The 19899-nt window shown below is 43.2% G+C and overlaps 1 protein-coding gene across 1 annotated transcript in view; it reads right to left on the bottom strand.

Moving 5' to 3' along the window:
- The window catches only part of LOC126260898 (terminal nucleotidyltransferase 5C), a 91928-nt gene that overhangs the window by 8336 nt on the left and 63693 nt on the right, over positions 1 to 19899 (bottom strand). The window lies entirely within an intron of this gene.

The following is a 19899-nucleotide window of genomic DNA, read 5'->3' as shown; positions in this document are numbered from 1 at the left end:
TACCTGAAGTGGCATGACTTCCTTTCACTGCATTTTTCCTATACAAAAATGCAGGAGCATTTCGTTCGTCGTAATTAGCGACCCCGCAAAGAACTGTACAATCAATTTCGTCCAGCGGAATGCAGCGTCAAGCGTGTCATCTAGTTCCAAACATTGACGACTGCTTGTATATTCACTATGTAAGACTATTTAGGTTTTTATGTTGGTAACGCCACGTAGCGCTCTGTATGAAAATCACTGGCTGTGCTGTGTGCAGTCTGTGGCTGGTTTGCATTGTTGGATTATTTGCTATTGTAGTGTTGGGCAGTTAGATGGGAACAGCGCGTAGCGTTGCGCAGTTTGAGGTGAGCCGCCAGCAGTGGTGGATGTGGGAAGAGAGCAGTTTTGAGAGCGGACGATCTGGATGTGTGTCCGTCAGAAAAACGAAATTTGTAAGTTTGGATGTCATGAACTAATATTGTGTAACCTTTTGAACACTTAAGGTAAACACATTGATTGTTCTCTATCAAAATCTTTCATTTGCTAACTATGCTTATCAGTAGTTAGAATCCTTTATTTAGCTGGCAGTATTGCCGCTCGCCTATATTGCTGTAGTTCGAGTGACGAAGATTTTTGAGGTAAGCGATTGATGAAAGGTATAGGTTATTGTTAGTCAGGGCCACTCTTTTGTAGTGATTATTAAAAGTCAGATTGTGTTGCGCTAAAAATATTGTGTGTCAGTTCAGTGTTGATCAGAATAAGTAAAGAGCGAAATGTCTGAGTACGTTCACTTTTGCTCATCTGTTTGAAAATCGAGTAACGCAAGGGGTTTACCAGCACAGTGATTAAAATTTTTTCTAAATTGCCTTCATCCTATTCACCTCATTCGTCTCTAATGGGCCTTCAGAACTGAACACAGTAAAGGAAAAATGCCTGCCCGCAGATAGCGAACACTGGCGGCAATACTGACATTTGTCATTTTCTTGTTTGACGGTTCTGGCTTTACCACAATAACGCGATACCAAGTTCAGAAGGCTGTAGCAGCTCAGTTTTATCAATCCAGTCCTCTTACCATTTGAAGTCTATCATGGTACTACCTATGATTTGTTTCCCTTTTAAAGCAGTCCGCGAGCTTGTTCGGACAAGTAATACCAGCGTCGTCAGTAATCTCAGGTCAGTTTCCGATTACTCTTCTGCATCTTATTTCTGGTATTAGGACTGAAACCGGTAAACTGTTCTAAGTTCATTCAGTGCCATCAAGCCATCAGTGGAGAGTATTTTCCCGAACACTTTGCATGCAAAGCAAGAATTCTCATGGGTTTTTCAGTATTTTTCACCCGTGCCGATGCAGCAGTTTCCACGTACCCCCTGTGAAGAATCAATATATTTTGTGCAATATTTGTACCGTCGCTGAGATACTGGGTACGGCGAACAGGGTTTAGAGGTACCAGCTTACGACATACTTTTCTGTTCGGGAAATATTTTTGCAAAATTTCTGTATGCAAGCATGTAACTTATGTCTAATGAAGTTCAAACATATGCAGACAGCGTGACGTCCGATAAGTCTATCACCCAAGACTCCAATTTTTATCTGATAAGCAGCTCGTCTGCTCTCTCCATGGAAACTTCCCGCAGCACTAAGATACTTTTATCTTACATTTCCTATGGTACGATGATTAATGTGCATGTCTGGAAGCTGAAGAGCCGTTTATTCAACAACGCACTTGTGACGAAATACGCGGAAGTCTGCTTGCAGTTAACATGCTGTCATAAGAATGACCAAAACTTTACTTATTTGCTCACTTGGCAGCTGTGCGAGAAATTTCATTTTACTAATACTCATTATTAAGCCTTTAATGGGTTGGACTTAATTTTGGCCTTTTAGGTGTCTGACGCTGCTGCTTTACTATTCGATGTGAGAACCCATAGTCGACAGCAGCTACAATTTCACACTTTTCGTCCTCTGGACGAGCGGCCGTAACTAAAATATTCTACCTAGTCCTGTTTATTTGTTCTCAACACAATGAAGTAAAATCAAGATTGGGGATAAAATCACTTTACTGGTGCTCAGCCCATTTCTGATCTGCTCGTGGTACTTTGTTTTTGTTTTTATTTTATTTTATTTTATGGTTTTAGGGCGCAAAATTGCTTCGGTGATTGGCGCCCGGTCTGTGACTTAGGAAAAGGTAAAAAAACGAAACGAAACCAGCAGTAATGAGAACGAAACTCAAAGTGGGGAAACAAAACAGAAGGAAAGCTTAAAAACCACTATAGAAGGGGGGTTGTTTGTCCCCAAATGCTAGTACTTTGTTAGTTAACACCCTAATATTTCTATATAAGCAGATTAACAAAACTGTTCATGTGCTGAATATAAATGAACTGAATTTAGGGAAAATTTGAATGACCAGGCAACCCCTAAATGATTAATCAGCAGCGTAACTTAGGTGGAAGACTAGCAAGCTGGCGGGAGATAAAACTAGCAGCCGTTCTTGAAAGGCCACTGTATGAACGTAAAAGTGATTCAACGGCAGACCTTCGCCTGCCTGCTGTTGAGATAACCCTAACGGTTATCTGTCACTGCTCTGGCTAACTCTCCACTGATTCTGCTTCAGTTGGCAACGAGAAGGGCCAACGGACCCTTATCGCAGATAATCCACTCGCCTCTCCGCATACAGCTCAATTTGCAAATCTGCCATTTGACTCTTCATGCTGCATCTGCAAGACTTTCAAGGCACGTTCCGTGGTGCTAGAGAGCTTCTAAACACTAGTTAAATACGTAAACGTGGTTGCACCGGCAGCCCGCATTTAACCACATTTTTCTGAACTCATTTCAGTTTATATCTGACGAAGGTTTGCTCCCTGATCTCTTAAGACCATTTCTGAATGTTTACGAAATACTTACATCACCGCCTCTTTTATGCTAGAGAGGGTATCAGCGTATTTCTGCTCATTTATAGCCCACAGGACTAAGATTCAACACACGGAGGACAAATTTTCTGACTGCTGTATCAATGGTACGTTACTTAATTTATGAAATGACAAACATTCCCGCACTGCGTATTATGAAGCAGAAAGTTTAGAGAATGCTGAATTATCTCTTTCCTAATTTCAGTTTTCGTGTGCTGCAATCTACATATACGCTATTCTCGGTAGTAACGATGTAACCAGTAAATGTTGTTCATACTTCAATGTATTATTTGAACTATGTTTTTCTAGATTGTGCTTAGCTTTTCATGAACACGCATACTAAAATACTTTCAACGAACGTCTGAATTCTAGTCTGCCTCGTCAGGGTATCCTGGGAGGGATTATCAATATTCAACTATTTAACAGTAACTGTCATTCGAAGAAAAGTAATGTAGTGGACATGCGCTCGAAAATGCACACCTGAAGAGATGAGCACTGTTTCCATCAGAATCTGTGTTTCACAGTATGGAGAACAATGGAGAGCTCAGAGATTGTGAAGTATGCGTTTCAGATCGTATGTGTACCAAACTTTTTGCTTTGAATGATCCTCTCATATTCGTGACTACTGAACATTCTTCCTGGGATACCACGTACATTGCTTTTGATTTCTATTGCTCATTTGTGTGACTTCCTGAAGGATGGAGGAAGATGGACATTCGGAACCTTCCGAAGTCTTTTAGTTCTTCATTTTATGTCTTATTACCCAGAAATACTAATACAGAGCTGCAGAATGAACCGCTGTATTTATATAGCGTTGTGACCAGGAACTGAAATGTTGGGTTAGAGACGCTGGTTTTATAACTGGGAATTCAACAGGAAGGTCTCACATACAGAGTACCACTATTTTGCGGAAAATAAATGAGTCCTTGTATTTGCTGAAATTTTGGTAAGATCGTGTTAGAAATGTCTTCGCACAGTTCATTATGAACTCAACACTAAGTGGATAGCATGGAAAGGAAATTGCTCCTTTCGAATATATCAAAAGCAATTACGAACGCCGTACGCACAGGAGTGATATCACCTCTAAGAATGTGACCTGTCACAATTTCTCGTTTTGACGGAACCAAATCGACAGACGAATTTAACTACGATAGTTTACTCAGGTGAGGTACAGCGTTGTTACCATATTTGTGCTCCACTGGACAACATGTGGAGCTCCGCAAAGCTACGCTTGACTGCTGGCAGTTTATCTTCGGCGAAGAGATACATTACCGTACAATTCGTGGATCCCTGTAAACCTCTATGATAAAACATTGGGAAGCGATGCCAGTCCGGAAGTCATCAGAATGTAATTAAGGAGATTTAATTCATCCACGAGAACGGTTGCTTAGGAGGCATGTTCATCATATTTGTGAGTATTGCCCTAAGGATCTGACACCTTTGCAAAGCTGCTTTAAGAAAGAAGAGCTAAGCTCAAACGAAACAGCAAATTTCGTCTCTGGATTGCGTAGCAAGGACGAACACTGCGTATGCCCAAACTCCGAAGGCAGGCGCTGGAATGAACAGTTGCGCGTTGACGACGACAAAAATTCTGAGAAAGTAGACTCCTTCTGAAGTTAGGCAACCGTTCCCACGTGCCGACCGAAAATCGTACGAAGGTGCCAGGAATTCTCTCTGGCCGACACCCAAAGGTCGTTTGTCGAGTTGAGATGAAAATGTACAAAAATGTGTAGTTTCACACTTACTGGGGAAACTAAACATGGGCAACGAACTGATAACAGTCGACTTGATAATTCGACGTTCTAAAGCCTTCAAAAATTTCGAATGTACAGTTAGATTTCACGAAAAAGACGAGTAACAAATGAAGAGGAAGCCTAAGTAAAGGTAAAACACAAAAAATAGAATTGAGAGTGTACTTTTGAAGCATTGGTAGTAGTTTACAAATCCGAGCAGAAATTAATAGCTGCAACTGGAAGAAAAATATTTTTGCCGCTTTTGAACATACCATACGCAAATACGAATTTCAAAACTACGTAAGTGAACGTTAGTACTTTGCAGTTCAACCCATGATCTGAATGAACTAACTCATTACGAAGTTGTATGTATGGTGTGTTTTCCGCCATGTCCGAAATAATGTTATATAATGACCCAGATAAAACGACATTAGCTGCTACTGGGCACTGAAATACATCAACCGGTAAAGGTGGAAACGTGTGCCAAATCGGGACTCTAACCCGTATTTTCCTATTTTTGTGACCGATGGCCTTTACCGCCTCTGCCATCTGGACACGGTCCCTGACACTCAAATTTCCTAACTATCCATACAGTACTGGCGCAGTGCTTCTGCCCATTCACCTTGTCACTCGCAGGAAATTGCTGATTCCGTAAGAGGTCAAGCGTGTTCGTACACTTGCACTGAATGGATCATTGCGCCTTCTCGCCCTCGTTATACATATGTCGCGTCTATTTTTCATATAATAGCTGAAGGCTGCTGAATCAGAAATGTTGCATTTTGTCAGGCACGTCCGACAAGATCACAGAATTCTAACCTAGGACGGGGCAGCATAATGATCATATGCACGAAGTAAGTAAAGTAATTGGCGAATAACTGCCATTACTTAAGGTATAGGGGCAGGGGCACTGGGGCACTAGTGTGTGGTGGTTGGTGGTTGTTTGGAGATTTGAGTACCAGAGACCGTAACCGGATGACCAAGGCTAACACTTCGACCGTTCAAGATAGAGGAATATGTAAAAATCTGCCAATTGGTTGCATGTTGTTGTTGTGGTCTTCAGTCCTGAGACTGGTTTGATGCAGCTCTCCATGCTACTCTATCCTGTGCACGCTGCTTCTCCTCCCAGTACCTACTGCAACCTACATCCTTCTGAATCTGCTTAGTGTATTCATCTCTTGGTCTCCCTCTACGATTTTTACCCTCCACGCTGCCTCCATGCTAAATTTGTGATCCCTTGATGCCTCAAAACATGTCCTACCAACCGATCCCTTCTTCTAGTCAAGTTGTGCCACAAACTTCTCATCTCCCCAATCCTATTCAATACCTCATTAGTTACGTGGTCTACCCACCTTATCTTCAGCATTCTTCTGTAGCACCACATTTCGAAAGCTTCTAGTCTCTTCTTGTCCAAACTGGTTATCGTCCATGTTTCACTTCCATACATGGCTACACTCCATACAAATACTTTTAGAAACGACTTCCTGAAACTTAAATCTATACTCGATGTTAACAAATTTCTCTTGTTCAGAAACGATTTCCTTGCCATTGCCAGTCTACATTTTATATCCTCTCTACTTCGACCATCATCAGTTATTTTACTCCCTAAATAGCAAAACTCCTTTACTACTTTACGTGTCTCATTTCCTAATCTAATCCCCTCAGCATCACCCGATTTAGTTCCACTACATTCCATTATCCTCGTTTTGCTTTTGTTGATGTTCATCTTATATCCTCCTTTCAAGACACTGTCCATTCCGTTCAACTGCTCTTCCAAGTCCTTTGCTGTCTCTGACAATTACAATGTCATCGGCGAACCTCAAAGTTTTTATTTCTTCTTCATGGATTTTAATACCTACTCCGAATTTTACTTTTGTTTCCTTTACTGCTTGCTCAATATGCGGATTGAATAACATCGTGGAGAGGCTACAACCCTGTCTCACTCCCTTCCCAACCACTGCTTCCCTTTCATGCCCCTCGGATCTTATAACTGCCATCTGGTTTCCGTACAAATTGTAAATAGCCTTTCGCTCCCTGTATTTTACCCCTGCCACCTTTAGAATTTGAAAGAGAGTATTCCAGTTAACGTTGTCAAAAGCTTTCTCTAAGTCTACAAATGCTAGAAACGTAGGTTTGCCTTTTCTTAATCTTTCTTCTAAGATAAGTCTTAAGGTTAGTATTGCCTCACGTGTTCCAACATTTCTACGGAATCCAAACTGATCTTCCCCGAGGTCCGCTTCTACCAGTTTTTCCATTCGTCTGTAAAGAATTCGCGTTAGTATTTTGCAGCTGTGACTTATTAATCGGTTGCATAGATTTTCTATATACCTTGACGAGGTTTCGTCACCTCTAAGGGCGACTTCATCAGAAGGCAAGGTAATTACACGAAGAACATATCGTCAAAGACGTACCGTGTTCCAGTCTGTTTGGCACACATTCTAAACTTTCACCAACGATGAATTTCAATGTACAATAGCATTCAAAGTGCATTTCCTTTCGATCATAATTACGAAGTCTGTACGCAGTTCTCTTGGAAGTCTCTGGTCCTGCGATAGTACATGTAAGTTTTGAGCAAATAGTGCGAGAGGATACACTGTGCTCCCCTTGTTTCCACTGACACTAATTCGACCGAAGACCTTTTTTTGCCGGCCGGAGTGGCCGTGCGGTTCTAGGCGCTACAGTCTGGAACCGGGCGACCGCTACGGTTGCAGGTTCGAATCCTGCCTCGGGCATGGATGTGTGTGATGTCCTTAGGTTAGTTAGGTTTAATTAGTTGTAAGTTCTGGGCGACTGATGACCTCAGAAGTTAAGTCCCATAGTGCTCAGAGCCATTCTTGGACAACCTTTGATGTATAAACATTTCATTCCGTATTACTTTACAGGGGCTATTCAGCAGTATAAGTACACAAGGTTCCCGGGAGCTGAGGTCCTTGGCTGGGGGAGACCTACATCTGGTCGCTGCCGTCTTCGAGGTACTTGCTGGCCGCTTACAACAGTCAACCAGCTTACCTGCGTGCACAAAGGACCTGGGAAGTCTACTACGGAACACACAGCTACAATGTTTCACGAAAGGGAGCAGATTATACCGGACAGTCGGACCTGCCCAGTTTTCGAACTGCTGCTAGATGGCTGTTACATTGCAGGTGAGTTACGGGACTCAGCGAAGTCTTTAGCCAGATGACTTCGCGTAATTTGTGTGTGGGCAGTATGTAATGCCATTCGTTTCGTGTTATGTGCGCCAAATACTCGATGTTATATTTGTGGAGGTTCTTTCAAAGGGAGCGGATTGATTTTTTTTTTTTTTAAATTCCTTTATTGATACAACAACAATATTATAAACAAACAATGAGAAAATATTATGACACAAAAAATGTTCAAAACAACAAACATTGTATGCTACGCACTAACCCACCACCTTATCTAATTAGTGGGTCCAAATATTATACTAAACAGCAGCTTTTACTACTTAATTTATGGCACTTACTATGGGCAGGGTTAATCTAACTACTTGCTACTCTTGTTATTCTAATCTTGCTAACTAATCTGCAGCGTTACAGGTGTGCCAGATGGAATACAAACCTACTTAATTGGCCTGCTCACTGCGCTAATCCCAGTGAGCTTGCCCCTGGCACTGGGCTGGCCTACTACTTTCTACTCGCTGCAGTCCCTACCTATGTTAGCGGATTGATTTACCGAAAATGTGTAGCTTCGAATTTCAAAGACTGTAGTGTATATTAGTGTTTTTTGGCGTGGGAGTGGGATGTATGAACAGTCGCGGAGAGCAGAGTACGCGGTTAAGTGGCCGGTGGGCGAGTGTATCCTCAGCAGCGGCGGCGGGGCGGGCTGTGAGCGGCTGGCCGGGCGGCCTAACTGTACCTGTGCGCTTGCGCAACCCGCGCTCTCGCTCCGCCTGCAGCTGCGCCGCTGCACTCGTTCCACTTACAGCATCGCCAAAGCGCGCCGTCGCGCACAGCCGGCGCGGCGTGCCGGTTGGTGTCGCGAACGCGTCTCGAGCGAAGCACGGCCCAACTGTGGACAGCTGTCACAGCGACTGTGACGGAGTCTTCTGAACGCAGGAACGCGAAACAATCGCTTCGGCCAGTAGTGAGACCAGAATGAAATATGCTCGTACCGTAGTACAAAAGGCGCATGTGCCTTGGGTACAGACTATCTGGTAGCTTCGGAGACTTACATCAAAACGTGTCGACATATTTACGCTCTTTTACTCGTCAGTATTCGTACGCGTGCCACGTGTAATGCATCGTGTCGAGTAAAGTAGCAATATACAGGGTGTTCCCTAAGAGCGTGCAAAAATGTAACAGTACAAAGAATGCTCCACGGAATAACCGATTTGAAGTGACAGGCCCGCTCAGTGTCATGGTCATCAGCGCTCTCACGAAATGTCAGCATGCTGATATCATGGCCCCCCACATACGGAGGAGTAAGTCTGCCCCCCTTCCCATCAAATTTCAGGAGGCGGCCTGACAGTCCACAAAACTTCGCCACTCTTAACACTGGAATCAATATTTGCGAGGTAGCGGGCAGATCTCCATCGAGACTGAGGGCTGCCTTAGTGTCAGTATATAGTACTCACGTTGCCAGAATATGCTGAAGTGACAGTGACAAGCCACGAACTTTTGAGTGGTGGTTCCCCCCGCCGGAGAAGGAAGCCATGTGTTGAAGGGCTATGTCCGATGCGCAGCGGATAAGCTAATCAACCTTCCAGTTGACGGTGGCATGAAGTCCCCATAACTATGGTCGATTTCGGCGACCGCAAATCGTTTCCTGTGACCTGCAACCATTCAGTCTCCCAATAATGCATGTGTGTCAAAATATGAGATGGCGTGCAACGGGATGGGGCATTCATGGATAGCACCATGCCGACATACTTCTTTGGCAGCTATGTCGGCCATGTTTCCCTATTTCCCGATGTGGCCAGGTACCTAGCGAAGTAGCACCGACTCGCCACTGTGTTGGAGCCGCTGAAACTAGTCCTGGATGAGCTGAATCAGCTGTTCTACTGCATACATTTCTTTATGCGCTTGCAGTGCACTAAGCGAGTCTTAACAGACAAGCCTTTTACGGGAATGTCTTAACACTAGTGCCATCAGAACGCCACTTAATTCGTGTGAACAAGTTGAGGTAGGGCATCTGTGGTCGGAGAAGGCAGCTGAAAAAGGTATGGAAGTAAACTCATCTACCGCTTCATTTAGCGTTACTGTTAGTCAGCTTTTTTACAACTAACATACTTACAGATTCACGCACTCTGTTTGCATGTGCGGTATCTCTTGCAACGAAAAAGGGAGGACGAACCCGATTATTAGGAATCTGAAGCAGGTTTTGTTTGTATCTCCATAAGGGGCCCTCTTATCGTTAATTTATAGCACATTCTGTTAGGGGACGATGTAAATACGATGTAACATGACGGTTCACCGCCTCACTTCAGTGCTGATTTGCGAAACCATCTCATTGCTTTAATTCCTGGTCGCTGGATTGAAAGGAGATCCTATCCCATGGCCTGCGAGGTCACCTGACCTGAATCGCCCTGGTTATTTCCTGTGGGGATATCTGAAGTTACTTTTGTATGAGGCCCCAGTGGATACGGAGGTGGAATTAGTTGCCAGAATTGTCACTGCCAGTGATATTATTCGAGACACACCAGGGATATTTGTCAGGATGCGTCGGAATCTTGTTCGCCGATATCATGCTTGCATTGAGGTTGATGGCCTTCAGTTCCAGCACATTTTGTAAGGACAGTAAAATTTGTACCTTCACCGTGTCAGTGACGCTATTTGCAGTGAACTGTAACTGACCTAAATAAAGTACGAAGTGAAGTGATTTCTGTTATCTTCTTAAGCTGGCTTCTACGACCCAAGATTCCTACCTCAAGTGTTCAGTCGAGCGCTCTCTATGTGCTGTTAGATTTTTGCACGCTCTTTTGTCACTTCTTGTAACGTGACATGTCATGCCACGTCATCCAATGTCGTTCGTCATCTCACGCAGTATGACAAGGCGAGAGTTTAGGATGCATGCGTCCCCACTGTGATACTTCCTATTGTAGGCGCATCCCAGTAGAAGCAGAAATGTTTGTTCTCGCATCGCTCACCATATATTTAATAGGGTGTGAGTAAGAGGGGTCATTTTGCTGGGGGAGTAGAACTCGTAAAAAAGCGCACGTATGTCAACATGTTTTTACTTAAAGGATCTTTCAAGCTGCCAAGTCGAAAACCTAGTTCCTTCTTTTACATCTCTAACTCGATAGCATTTTTCGTTCTGGTAACTATCACCCTACCGTGATTGACATTAGACCGCCCAAGCTTGACATCCAACGTACATCTTTGTTGACTGGTGACGAACGAACACGTATAGGGTCATTTATTGTGTTTCGAACCTTTCTGCTTACATCATCCAAACGGATTGAGCCTTCACAGAACAGAACGACCATTAAGTACATGTGTTTGTCCACGCTCTTAGAAAATTTGAACCGATTCGGAGGAGTTGTAAGTATAGAAGTGGCACGCGTAGAAACTCCCTGAAAAAGTTTTTTGGTACGTAAAATCAGAACGGTGCACATAGAAATAGTGCCATTAGCTGAGCATTAATTTGATACTAATTACAATCTGTTGCGGAAGGAAAATCTATTAGCGTAATGTGACTGGGTGACAACTCAGATTCGTCGTTCAAATCTTGCTGAATATACTGTGACTTGAGTACAGGAAGACGTTCGAATGGAGGAACCAAGACCCAGAAACCGCGATTCTGCCCGCGGACTTACCAGACGTTAGTTGCAGCCCTTGCGCCCTCGAACGATAGTGAGTAGATAAACTACTCCGGACAAAATGTAGGAACACATGAGAATATACTGACCCTACGACTTGTTTGGAAGAAGCACTGAAGAAACTTACACCTATGTAGATAATGTTGATTTGAATGCACTAATTCTAAATGTACTGCGCGCAGCATATAGGGAGAGAGGAACTCTCCCCAACTTGCACAAAAACCGGACTATTTGTAACAGTAACGATATCGAAAGGAAGCAATAGATGAAAAGGGAATGAGACAATTGCATTCCATCCACCCCGTGTCTCGATCTGTGCATTAAGCGAAGATTAAGGGAAGTACCTGCCCCGCGATTTTTTCTTTTAAGTTCAGGGAAAAGAAAAATGTCTGAAAACTACAGTATCATAGTTATGTCTCAGACGGCAGACGGCAGACGACTGGAGGGCAAAATGAATACGGTCCCGAAAGGAAGTTTTAAGATAATGAAACAAGGGTAACGGATTTAATAATGAGATCAGGCCCTACTGAGCCAATCAGTTTAGGAGTTGAGACAAATTAGGCGAGTTTGCTACTTGGGTAGCGAAATACCTGTTGACTACCGAAGCAGCCATTATAAACGTAGACTAGGAAAGAAAAGAGTTTCATAAGAAGAATCGCTTCTTAGCATTTAACAGAAATTTAAGTGTTGGGAAGTCCTGTCAAGGTATCTTTTGTTATTCTTATGGAAGAAAGATGGGCCATAAGCAGTTCAGACAACTCGAGAACGGAAGATTTTTTGAAGGTGTTAAAGATTAATAAATTCAACTGTATATGTAGTAAGATTGAAATTTCAATGTAGTCTAAATAGCTGCAGCAAAGAACATGCAGTTGTTTTGTGGCACTTAAAGGACATCCCCATTTGCAGAAATTATTGTACGAAAATGCTAATGGATCAACGTGTAGGAAATAATCATGTCCAAGGAAAGAAGAAATACATTTTATATGAACAGTTCGAAAGTTTAGGTTCAAATTTCACTAAGAATACAACACTGGACTAAACTATGCTTTTGTGCAACTTCATGTACTAGTCAGTTTTTAAGGACGAAGCCCGTCGTTGGAGTAATGGGGGTTAATACGTGAAAACAGAACTTAAATGACAGTACATCTGGCGAGATGATCAGCTACATTTATTCAGCAACACTAAGCATTTGTCCAACATCTTCCCTAGCTTAGACTTACTTAGAATCACGTTTCCTGTATGTACTTTGATAATAAGTGCGTATAAAAGTATCTGTTTAATTAAATGTCGGCATTACTCTTTGGTAGCATTGCGCTTTGATGTATTCTGTTGGCGAAGTCTTCCTTCGATCTGTTACCGTATGTTACTAACGATGAAGTACGAGTTTAATTCTTGTTGAAAGCAGAATCTTAAGGTTTACGTTGGAAGAAGAAAATCGGCAGCACTCGTTCCCAAGAAACGACCCCGGCGTTCGTTTGATATTACAAGGTAACAGCAAGTAATGATTCCCCAGTCTCTCCCGAGTGCCTGAACTTCTGCATCACATTCTTCAGTATGGAAAGACGCTATTTACGTTCGGAAGATTAAGTCGCCTTCGTGAGTCAGATGCGTAAAATGCTGGCGACTGGCTTTAAAAACCTTTCTTTCACTGCCAATCAAAAGCAAACGTTTCTGCGGCACCTTCAGGAAAACAGTTTCGACAGGCCTTACAGCTACGCCTGAATGAGACTCAAAGCACTGTCATTTTTCCCTGTGGAAAATTCTCTTCCAAAATCCATTTCACACGTGTTTTACGTCAACAACTTTAAAGATTCTGAACCGCAGGTCATGTAACGTTTATACTTTTCGCAGAGACGTGTTTCTGAAGTTCACTATTCCGATGTGTCGACATTAATGGCGAAACTAGTTTCTAATTACGGAATAAATGAAATTATCATCATCGGAGTGTTATTTAGCACATTTATTTGTTACTTGAGAACGGAACTACAGCATGCTAATGTTCGACGCTTCAGCAAGTGGTGATCGCGTTCTGTTTACAGAAATGCTGATCTATGAACATATATCTGCCTTCCTGTCAGAGGCTCTTTTGTAGGTGTGCGTTTGCTGAAGGAGTACCACCTGCATATTAGTGAAGTCTTACATAAAGCCTTAATGCCCAGTTTTGCTAAGTAAATATTGCCCATGTTTTACTTTTGTATTCCCCTATTTAGTAACTGATTCTACCCCAGCACTGTTACTTTGTTCGGAAATACTGATAGTTGAAGTAACCACATGGACAACTTACTCTGAAGCACCTTCAACACTTAACGTAAAGAATGCAGTCATCCAGTGACTTAAGTCTATTTGAGGAGTAAGAAGTATTGATTTCGTGAAGCAGGAGAGTTTTAAGGTTGAAAAATAAGAGGGCTTGACGGCGTCTGTACACAAAGGCAACAAGTGTACAGGGGAGTATCAGGAACTGTCAGCACCATGTTAAATTAACTTCCCACTTTGCCCCCTTAATTTCCTTATTTTTATGACATATTCGCATCGACAGTTAACGTCAGTTCTTTTTACCGAAGTATTTGACTTACAGATCTCTTCCAGAGGAATAACATTTCCTACAGTGTCTTGTGCCAAGCAACCTTCTGCCAAGGGAAGTGGCGTTTAGTTTGATTGGAATAAATGTTCGTAACATTGTCACTGTTTTTAATTCATGTGTAAGTCCGTTTGTAGAATTACATATGTATTATAGCTCTATCGGTTGTTATGGACAGGAAATTCTTAGTACTCGTTAGCCGTTCGATTGGACGTTGTGGTTTAATTGCACGTTAGTTTCTGGAACGTCGTATTATGACAAGACTGACATCCGTACAACTTGCCTCCCTGTGGGACTAGCGACATAGCCAACAGTTTTTTGTGTCTGTAATTGCGTTAGAGATGATCTAACTCTTTGCTCTTTGTATTCTCCACATTTGCTTCCAACGCAGAGCCACTATCCACCACTTCTGAATAACTGTCAGTAACTATACAAAGTCAACTGGCCGACGCTATTAAAGATCCCACGAACACAATCTTCGTGGGTCACTGCACGCCTACAGTCCTAAACACGTAACGGGCAGCTCACTTTGGCGCCCCTGTAAGCCCAGTTGCACCGTTGCACCGTTCTCCCGGAAAAAGCCACTTCACCCACCGAGACAGCTGCTCGCTCATAAGTTAATAGACTACAGTTCGATGGCATTTCTGGAACCCAGCTGAAGAAATTTTTCAGCAAGGTCTATGCTTTTCAGGTACAGCATAGTTCAATTTAGCCTACTGCACTTATGCAAATTTGTCTTTAGATTACGCAACGTTGATGGTTTTGCACTAACTATATTAACAACGAAGTGTTTATTATTGCACTTACCGAGAGCGCTTTACAGAACAACTGTATACTTAACGTATTACACTGGGATGTATAGGAAAGATTACGTGAGGGAGTATTCGTCACTGACAAACTCATCTGTGCTCTTTAAACTAGACTCCGCCGCAAGCACTTTGAAACAGGCAAGGAGACACGCCACGGGCTTCACGGATGAAGTGGGCGAGGGGAGGGGAGGGGAGGGGAGGGGAGGGCGACATCCGTGACTTTGTTGTGACTGCATTGACAGACCACGCGCGTCTCCGCGGAGCACGTGATGAAGCCGCCAGTGTCCGGCGTGTGACAGTAACCCGGCTGACGGGGGTGCAGCGGCAATTGGCCACGGCGCGCACCCTCGGCCTTGCGCAGACAGGCCGGCGGTCTGCGGGTAACGGGACCCGACCCGGGCAAGGCCGCCGCCGCGGCGGCGCAACCGCCCAGGAATGCACCTCAGCTCACTTTCACACGCAGTTCGGCTGACGCCTTAAAGCCGGCTCGCGGATGCGATAACCGCGCCGCATCGGCCCCATCCTCACGCAACCGCCAGCTGCCGGCAGTCCAACAAATGCGGAACTTCCAGGCTCGTCTCTGTCGCTCGTGTTACAGTGTCGGTAGCTCCCGACTTCGCTCCGCGACACCCTCGTGTTCTTTTGCACACCCTTGTTAAGGAGGGAACTTACTTAACACCGCCGAATCGTACCTGGAAGTTCCCTAATGATCTTACCAACCACATCTGAACACTGTGCTTTTACCTTCAATCCAGTTGCCGACAGCTGAAGTTAACGCTCGGTTTCTGCCTGAAACTACTTTGTAAGTGCCAGTGCCTGTAGCATGGAATCAGTGATGTTGCTGCTGCTGCTGCTGCTGCTGCAGCTGCAGCAAGACAGACGGCTAGTGCTACACTTAGGCAATGGCACAGTACTAGCTTCCAAGTCAACAGTCGACGTCGAGACTTAAGTGGGCAGAGTTAAAAAGTTTTTTAGCGGCCATATTGAGATCATTGACAGTGAAAGGAAGCACGTCTAGAGCTATTGTAACGGAAATTGGTGCTCGCACGACTGCTTTTATGATTGGTTTCAAACATTTCTGCGGCAAAACGCAAATTTGACAGAACTTGATATCAGTAAGTCCATTTTTGCTAATTTACGACTCCTTTGTTTTAGGCATTAACAGTCCTTGCAGAATTGAGCACATGAAATGATGGGTGCTTGAAGACGATGTCCCTGCGGTTCCAAAATGAAAGCGGCGTTCTTAGAACAATTCTTTACTTTTCGCCAATTTCTTTTATTTGTTGCTTACTCTTATGAGAATGTTACTTTCGTCAAAATATTTAATGTTAAATTTGTTTTCGTATTGTTGGGACCCAAACGGTTTAACGTATAAAAGCTTAACAAGAAGCCACCTCTTCGAGGATAGAGTCGCAGAAGCAGTTTTCTTTACTTAACTTAATTCTTGTTAGACACATTTCGCGAAGACCATAGAAAATGAAATGACGAAAGAACACACAAAAAATGAGGAAGGTATAAACGTTCATATAAAATACTGAACGATCTGACAAATTTTCTTCGTGTGTGGAAAGTCCTGCTGCTCTGCAGGTGTGTGTAATTCACAAATAACCATTCCAGTCGCTAAAATTTAGTTTAATTCCACTTCGCCTCATATTTAAGCCATTTTGTAGTGGAATCTACGGTGCAACGTGTAACTGTACATGAAGGTACAATCAATATTCAAGCAATTAGCACAAAAGAAGCTTTAGAGTCTTTACATTAAGAGCAGGTCATACACGTACAGTGTAAGCACGAAAGTATCTTACGTTACATTGTGCTGTAGTGAAGCAAAACAATGGTGTTGCTTCAGCACAGGACAATGCAAGTTTTAGTTTCCTTGATTATACAGTAAAGGTATAAAGTTCGTAAAAATCTGAACTGTTACGGTTCTGTTATGCAAATTGTAGAACTATTCATTGCAGCTTTGTGATGGGTTGCATTGACAGTACCCACATACGACCACTAGTGACAGTCCAGCAAGCTTTCGTGACCGCAACTGTTGCATCATGGTAACCTTCCTAATTTTTAGTATCCGAAAGCGACTCATCAGTTCCGTTACTGTTGTGCCTAATTCTTCGTTATTAGGTGTAGACGGGGCTGAGAAACGTGCCAGCTAGAAATCAGCATGCAAATTATCGTGCTGCCAAAGTGCTAGTAACGGAGTTTGCAGGCGTAGCGTGGGGATGAAGAGGCGTACGCTCTTTGCTACACGCTGGTACTTCATAGCTACGTGTGGCCGTTTAGCCTTCCCCTGTCAATACGGAGTTGGTAGTACTTGTCAAGAACCGTTTCACTAACATGCAGAGTAGTGTTTATCCTTATCCACCGAGGAAGTAAGCCATCACTAGCGATGGAGTAATGCTTCGCTTAGGGTGAGGAATCCGGCTGCAGACATTTGAGCGCACGCACAGCGGCACGGAAGCGCCTTTGACATTGCGTGGCTATAGGAGGCGGCATTGTTACGCATGCAATGCCTCCTGAAATAAACCATACGATGTCAGCGGCTGAAAATAGATTTATTCTTGCGATGGATGTAGCAGTAGGCAGGCTCAGTCTAGCTTTTCGGGCGTTAAAGCAGCGACAATTTACTCAATGAAAGTAGTATCTTATTTTCCAGCTAGATGATGGTCGAAGTAGAGGATATAAAATGTAGACTGGCAATGGAAAGGAAAGCGTTTCTGAAGAGGAATTTGTTAACATCGAGTATAGATTTAAGTGTCAGGAAGTCGTTTCTGACAGTATTTGTGTGGAGTGTAGCCATGTATGGAAGTGAAACATGGACGATAAATAGTTTGGACAAGAAGACAATAGGAGCTTTGGAAATGTGGTGCTACAGAAGAATGCTGAAGATTAGATGGGTGGATCACATAAATAACGAGGAGGTATTGGAGAGGATTGGGGAGAGGAGAAGTTTGGTCCGTAACTTGACTAAAAGGGTCTTTACTACTGACACCTCAACTGCGTTAGAAAAGTGCCTCCGTTCAATCCTGTATTTTGTAATCTACATCTACACGACTTCTCTGCAATTCACATTTAAGTGCTTGGCAGAGGGTTCATCGAACCACAATCACTATCTCTCTACCATTCCACTCCCGAACAGCGCGCGGGAAAATCTAACACCTAAACCTTTCTGTTCGAGCTCTGATTTCTCTTATTTTATTTTGATGATCATTCCTACCTATGTAGATTGGGCTCAACAAAATATTTTCGCGTTCGGAAGAGAAAGTTGGTGACTGAAATTTCGTAAATAGATCTCGCCGCGACGAAAAACGTCTTTGCTTTAATGACTTCCATCCCAACTCGCGTATCATATCTGCCACACTCTCTCCCCTATTACGTGATAATACAAAACGAGCTGCCCTTTTTGCACCCTTTCGATGTCCTCCGTCAATCCCACCTGGTAAGGATCCCACACCGCGCAGCGATATTGTAACAGAGGACGAACGAGTGTAGTGTAAGCTGTCTCTTTAGTGGACTTGTTGCATCTTCTAAGTGTCCTGGCAATGAAACGCAACCTATGGCTCGCCTTCCCCACAATATTATCTATGTGGTCTTTCCAACTGAAGTTGTTCGTAATTTTAACACCCAGGTACTTAGTTGAATTGACAGCCTTGAGAATTGTACTATTTATCGAGTAATCGAATTCGAATGGATTTCTTTTGGAACTCATGTGGATCACCTCACACTTTTCGTTATTTAGCGTCAACTGCCACCTGCCACACCATACAGCAATCTTTTCTAAATCGCTTTGCAACTGATACTGGTCTTCGAATGACCTTACTAGACGGTAAATTACAGCATCATCTGCGAACAACCTAAGAGAACTACTCAGATTGTCACCCAGGTCATTTATATAGATCAGGAACAGCAGAGGTCCCAGGACGCTTCCCTGGAGAACACCTGATATCACTTCAGTTTTACTCGATGATTTGCCGTCTGTTACTACGAACTGCGACCTTCCTGACAGGTAATCACGAATCCAGTCGCACAAGTGAGATGATAGCCCATGGGCACGCTGCTTGATGAGAAGTATTAAGGAGTATTAGGAGTATTAAGTTCATGGACAAATGAGAAACTGTAATACAAACCTTACCAAGATGTATACCTGTCTTTGGAACTACCGGTAAGTATGCCCTCTCAGTATTTTCTGGATTACTAATGGCGTGCCTGCTCGCTCATTCACTAACTCTTAACTAAAGGGGTAGTTCCCTCTGACGTCACTCTCAAACAGTTATCACCTTAAGCACTTTTCTAGGTTAAGAAGAACGTATTTTTTTCGATTGAAATAATTTCTACATAATACAGACGTGCACTAGGTTGCACACTTACGAATCCACCATTCTTACATGTCAGCAAGACAGTCTTAAGCGTTACGGATTCACATATTTAATAAAGGCTTTATATTTCCGCGTTCTGGCAAATCCGTCATCGAACTGGGGACATTCCTTTCACATTTGACGGGCTTAAGGTAATCTGTTGGTGAAAACTGCAGTGTTTATAATGTAAGCTCAACTCTTAACATGCACTGATCCTACACGTATTTTCCAGTTAATGTACTGAACACCTTTTCGGAAGATAGCAGCTTCACTACATCCATACACGGTACAGCCTTTACTACTGCATGTGCCTCCACAATTTTGCACTGGGGCCACTAATGCGCACAGGGAGAGAAAGCCAGCCCCAGTAAATCTCGAGACAGGCAGGGACACTTATTCGTCATTTTACATCCTGTACTTCGGTATGGCGATGTTAGTTATGCGGAAAATTTGATGCTTCAATGTGAAATGTGCTTTTAAGTTTAGGAAGTTAACTTCAGCACCTGTGTACAACTCAAAACCCCGAATAGCCAGTATCCTCTACTTCTCTCAATATTCCAAGCTTATTTACAGCAGCTTTTAAGCATATTTTGTCTCTTTTAAAGTGTTATTTTACTGTAACTTCGGTATAGAAATTGAGTCTCGTTTGCTCCAGCCTCATTTTATTTAGAAGTTTCACAATAACGAGTGCCTGAAGCTGTGCCATATAATGAGACGGCTATATCCTTTAGTCATTCCCATCGGAATCAGTGAATACCTTTCA

This window comes from Schistocerca nitens, chromosome 5 (genome assembly GCF_023898315.1).
Source record: "Schistocerca nitens isolate TAMUIC-IGC-003100 chromosome 5, iqSchNite1.1, whole genome shotgun sequence".
Classification (NCBI taxonomy): Eukaryota; Metazoa; Arthropoda; class Insecta; order Orthoptera; family Acrididae; genus Schistocerca; species Schistocerca nitens.
The sequence above is the reverse complement of the archived record's forward strand: the minus strand, read 5'-3'. Positions and strand labels throughout refer to the sequence as shown.